The 5500-nt window shown below is 41.1% G+C and overlaps 1 long non-coding RNA gene across 1 annotated transcript in view; it reads right to left on the reverse strand.

The window, feature by feature from the left end:
• Window positions 1-185: 185 nt before the first annotated feature.
• LOC118406838 overlaps window positions 186-5500 on the reverse strand; it is an 18341-nt gene continuing 13026 nt past the window's right edge. Inside the window, exon 3 of the long non-coding RNA XR_004830087.1 lies at window positions 186-272. This is a non-coding gene — a long non-coding RNA (uncharacterized LOC118406838). The remainder of the gene's footprint in view (window positions 273-5500) is intronic.

A 5500-nucleotide genomic window follows, 5' to 3' on the forward strand; every position in this document is an offset into this window, starting at 1 on the left:
TTCAAAGGAAAGAAATACAAAACTAGCATTTTTCCTCAAGCGTTAAATAAACTTTACTTATTTTTATGAAAGAATGAAATAGTAACATCATAACGATATCATCACTTTAAAATGTACGATACTTTCAGTTGTATAATTTGGTGTTAATGAGAATACCAATCATCGAAATACATAAATGCCTTTCACGTTTTCTTGCAGACTTACCGTACACATCCCTCCCGCTTCGTCCACCTTCGGAGATCATACTTTGACCTATAGAGCCTCGACGATCCCTGTGGACAACAAAAACCACGAAGGTTAGACATCCAGGTAAACAATATTCAAACACAATCTAATAAATTACACTTCTTCAGCGTCACTAGAATGAATTCATGTTAGTACATTCTAGTTATGCCGAAGAAGAGTGATGGATGTCAGTCGAAACGTACGGAACTGAATCTCCGTTTTTATTCAGTTGTACGGATTGAATTGTATTTGAACGACATCTATCGTTCATGAATGGGAAGTCATGATACAGTATTGGTCAGACAGACCTTAAATCAGTCTTCAAGTAAAAAAGATTAGCATTAGATAGAGGGGTTCGCCAGTAAGAGAATCCAAATATTCATCTTCAAGTTAAAAACTTAAATTGTTCCAACCGTTTTTTTTTACGTAAAACGTGTGATTTAGGCCTTCTAGCATTGTTTTCGTAGAAAAGTTTATTTGAATTTTCAGCAAAAATCAGATCAGAAAATCAAAGTTGCATTTATTTGCAATATCAAAAAGAAAAAAAAAAGAATATATAGCTATAGCTAAAAGATCTGTTCGGCGCATATAAAAGTCATTAAAAGGGTACGCTTATCTTCCCAAACTTTTAAGATCACAGATGTTGGAGTCAACCGATTTTGAAAGAGTGAATTAAAGAATAACAATCCAGTTATACAGTAAACCAACTCATCCAGCAGTCAAAAGGCGTCGTCTGTAGAACAAAAATATAACAATACAATACAGAAAATTACCCGAAGGGGTGTGCCCCAAAACAAACAAAGAAACACCGCAGAAGGTATTTCATATTTGCATATCTTATATCTCTAACTTTAAAACAGAAATACATTACCCATAGACTTAAAATCAAATATTCCCTCATACAGCTAGTGTATAGGAATGTTTCTAGTTGTGAATAGTTGAATACGTGACTTTGTTGTGATGTGACAATCATCACCCGAAGTTGGGTCATTGGCATTGTGTAGCACGCCAAATTAGTACAGGTCAAATAGCAGCACGAAACGATCTAATCAAGTGTAAAATCAGCTACTCCAAAATCGCTCTAGCAAATGCTAAAATCATCTTAAAAGTGAAATATCTACAAGTAAAATAAAAAGGTGATCTGACCAAATGAAGTCTTTACTGTAAACATCTTAATCTTTGCGTCCAAATGAAAAGCAAAAGTTTTCTTTTAGAATGCATCAAACGAATAGGCTCAAGGATACAGTGACACGGTGGTTCTTACATTATTATTATCAACGAATGAAAAAAAGAACAGTTTTAAAGTGAAAAGAAATCCCATACCTTCTACAGTGCGATTAAAAAGATAATGTCACTGCCTCCCGTTTACTTTTCTACTTTTCTGTACCAAATCACCATACGGAACACAAACAGTACAAACAGGCCAACCAAACAGTCTAAAGAGACAACGACATCACAAGGACCTTACCGCGTGTGTCCATGGAAGTTCGGAAACGACGCAGAATTCTCCGTAAACAAGAAGGCGTCGGGCACATTCCCCTCATACCACAGCGTACCCGCCTATCTTGACCCGACCCTATAACCCCTTACGGTAACCTCAGCAAAGCTGTCCGACCAGTTCCGCTCGTCATCAGAGCCTTCATCTGACACACAGTAAATTAAAGGTGATATCTCACTGCACTTTGGGCATCGGTGCGGCACAGCGGGGTTCTTTCATTACTTTCGGCACTGTTGAGTTATCTTCGCCGATTTTTAAAATAATCTAGATATTGCGTAATACGTAAAAGTATGATCTTGAAGACACCAAAATACATCCAAAATACACAAAACGGAAGAAAATTCATTCCGTGTCTCTGTAATCCTTCAAACTCCGCAGTGCCGCACCGGTACCCTAAGTGCAGTGAGATACCACAGGCTTGTGTAGTTTGTTGTCTTTTATATCATACTTTTCGTTCCCGAAAGCTTTCGTTCCCGGTTTGGAAACGTGACATAGGCCCAATGCTTCATTCCACAAACGGTAATCGCGCTGAACCTCGTCGCGACCTAAATTGGATTTATTTAACCCGTGATTTCATAATTGGATACAATTACAAATCATACATGAGCAAATATGACTGAATAAACAAGAAAGCACTGAAAAGCGTTGAAACATTTTATGAGATTCGTTGCGGGATCGGTCAAATTGCAGGTTGCAGCGAGGGCGCAGCGAGGTCGTCGCCATAATAGAACGGGGTGTTATTACACAATAGCGTTTTGCGTCAAAGAGCGGGATGGATGAGATTTAATCATTAGTCTTTGTTCAAAATAAGCTGATGCTTATCCCTTCCAAAAGCAATTTATGTACTGTGAATATGCACGCCTGCGACTATGTTATGCAGACAAGAAAATGGGCGCTGTACCGATCATCGAAAAGAATCTATCGCAGGGTTGTAGCCAGCACCTGTCCTTCAGTCCTTTGAAGGAATTTTGCAGCTGGGGACTGAAAAAAAGTTTTCCCCATTCCGTCCCCAGGGACAGACAAAAATTGATATGTAAAGATATAAAAAAACTGAAACCCATGTGTTCTTCTTCACCAAAACAGATGTCATTGAACAGCTTAGTCTACAAGCACAATTTGCACATCAGAATGCAGGAAATAGTGTTTCAGAGGGTCTTTATTTAAAAATTTTCTGGGACCCAGACCCCTAGAAATGACGCGCAACGTCACGCCATGCCTTCGGTGCTCGATAGGATTCCCAGTCAAAATCAAGGGGACTGAAAATGATTTCAGGCTGGCTACAACCCTGATCTATCGTAAGACAAACTTTATCTAGATCTTTTTTTTTTGCACATCTATTCCAAATGAGGCACATGATTGCTTCTGACCGGGTTTCGCGTCGTTAAGAGGCGACACCTGGTCGGGAGCAGTCCACGTGCTCTCATTAACCACCTGTACATCCTCACCTGTGCATAGAACCTTTTACACGCCCTGCGCCTTTTATTCCCATATGTTGGCCGAGCTACGCCCGCCTGCCCTCCCACCCCGCTTCCCGCCTGCCTGCTCGTACGTCCTGCCGGCTCTTTTCAACCCATTCTGCCCGCGTTAGGCGAGGAACTCTACAGGGCCAAGAACTTCAGGAACGCACAGGATTTTGGAGCACACATTTGTGAGGTGACATTAGGAGCGTTTGATTTTTCTTTTTCCCTAGTTTGTGCGGTTTTGCCATGTTGACTTCCGTTCGTAAATTGTTCTCGTTTGGTTGACAGTAGTAGTTTCACGAAGTGAGTGGTATTATCACAGCCGTGCAGGTATGTTATTTCGGTGATAAATGTTTTCGCATTACTTAGTTTGATATGTTAATTTGGTGATTGGCATGCTCGAAGCTTTGGAGTTAAACACGTTTTCGGGGTAATTAGCTCGTATGATGCAGTCGTTTCGGTTATTGGCGAATGGTTTGCTCGCAGTGCTATGGTTTTAATGTTATGGGACCACAGAGACACATATAAGAAGAGGAAGACATGTGGATTTGGCGAATGGTTTGCTCGCAGTGTTTGGGTTTGATATGGTGGCTGGCCCCACATGTGAATTTGGCGAACTTTGTGCTCGTAGTCTTTGGGTTTGATATATGGTGGCCACAGAAACACAAAGAAGTAGTAGTAGTAGTAGTAGGCATCCTTCCATCTTTGCAGATAATGGAAGTGTTTTTGTTTGATAGGGTGGCCACAGAAAAAAAAAAGAAGAAGAAAAAGAAGACATGTGAATTTGACGAATTTGTGCTCGTAATCTTTTGGTTGGACATGGTAACCACAGAAACGCAAAGAAGAAGGAGAAAACTTGTGATTTTGGCGAATGGTGTGCTCGCAAAGTTATGGTTTGACTTGGTGCCTGCCAGAACACAAAGAAGAAGAAGACGTGTGAATTTTTATTGGCGCAGATTGTTATTTGATTTTGGCAAATGCAGTGCTCGCGCCGTTATGATTTGGCATGTGTTTTCGGCAGTCGACTCCGTCGCCTTTATTGGCGCAGATTGTTATTTGATTTTGGCAAATGCAGTGCTCGCGCCGTTATGATTTGGCATGTGTTTTCGGCAGTTCGACTTCGCATCTTTTACGTAAAACTTGATTTGGATATTGGCCAAGGGTTTCATTGAAATTTTCATGGTGCAGATTGGCGTGTGAATTTGGCGAAGGGTGTGCTCGCAGTGTTATGAATGATTGCAACCGTTAGTTGCATTTTTTGTCGCGCTGGGCTAAGTCGTATCACCTGGCAACATCCATATACTGGTAACGTTGGTAACTTATTCATTTACATTTTTTGTGTGCATTTTTGCGTCTAATCTATACTCAAGTACATGAGGATCCATCCTCTCAGTCTTGCTACGGGCACCGGGGTCACTAAGAACCCTTGACGTTGGTCTGCCCCTAACCAGGGGTTGGTGTTCCGTCCCCGGGCTGACCTTGGTTGGATTGCGATGTGTCGTTTCTAGTAGTAGTCCGGTTAAGCTGCATTGTCATTTTCGTTTGTTTTCTCGTTGGTCGTGCAGACCTACCTGGTGTCTGGTGACAAGTGGCGTCTGTGTTTGGGAGTTTTTAGGGATGTTAAGTTGAATGTTTGGCAGCTCAATCGTAAAGGTCAGCCTTGGGACGGCTCCAACCTTTGCTCTAATTCGTGCAGGAGGTCGATTAAATATACTTTAAGTTGGATACAATCTTTGCTGTCAGAGAGTAGACAAAGAGTTTGTGTTGATGAAAAAGATCAGAATGTGTCCACACTATGAAATACACAGTGATAAGCTGGAAAAAGGACACCCCGAGATAGTTAATGTACCGCAATGTTACTTGTACCCTAATGGAGTTTACGCAGCAGGAAAAGCACTTGGGCATCACCATTGACAGGGAACTGAGTTTCAGTAAGCACATATCTTACATATGTATTAAGACAAATAAGATTGCAGGACTCATTGGAGAACATTTTGCATTTATAGACAAGGTGGTGTTCTTTCTCCTATATAAGTCACTGGTATTCAACTAGTCAAGAGTACGAGGCTCCAACATGGTCATCCTATACATTGAAGCAGGTCCTGGAACTTGAAAAGATCCGAAAGAGAACAACTAAGAGAGTCCTCGGCCCTAGTAGGTTAACCGTTGAAGAGAGTTTGAAGGCTCTGAAATCACCAACATTGGTCTTTAGGAGAATCAGAGGAGATTTCATCAACACTATATGTCATTTTGAGCTAATTAAGAACACTCGAACAACACTGTCTCGGGATTAAGAACGTAGCGAGGTGACAAAATT

Source organism: Branchiostoma floridae, chromosome 19 (genome assembly GCF_000003815.2).
Source record: "Branchiostoma floridae strain S238N-H82 chromosome 19, Bfl_VNyyK, whole genome shotgun sequence".
In the NCBI taxonomy this organism is placed as follows: domain Eukaryota; kingdom Metazoa; phylum Chordata; class Leptocardii; order Amphioxiformes; family Branchiostomatidae; genus Branchiostoma; species Branchiostoma floridae.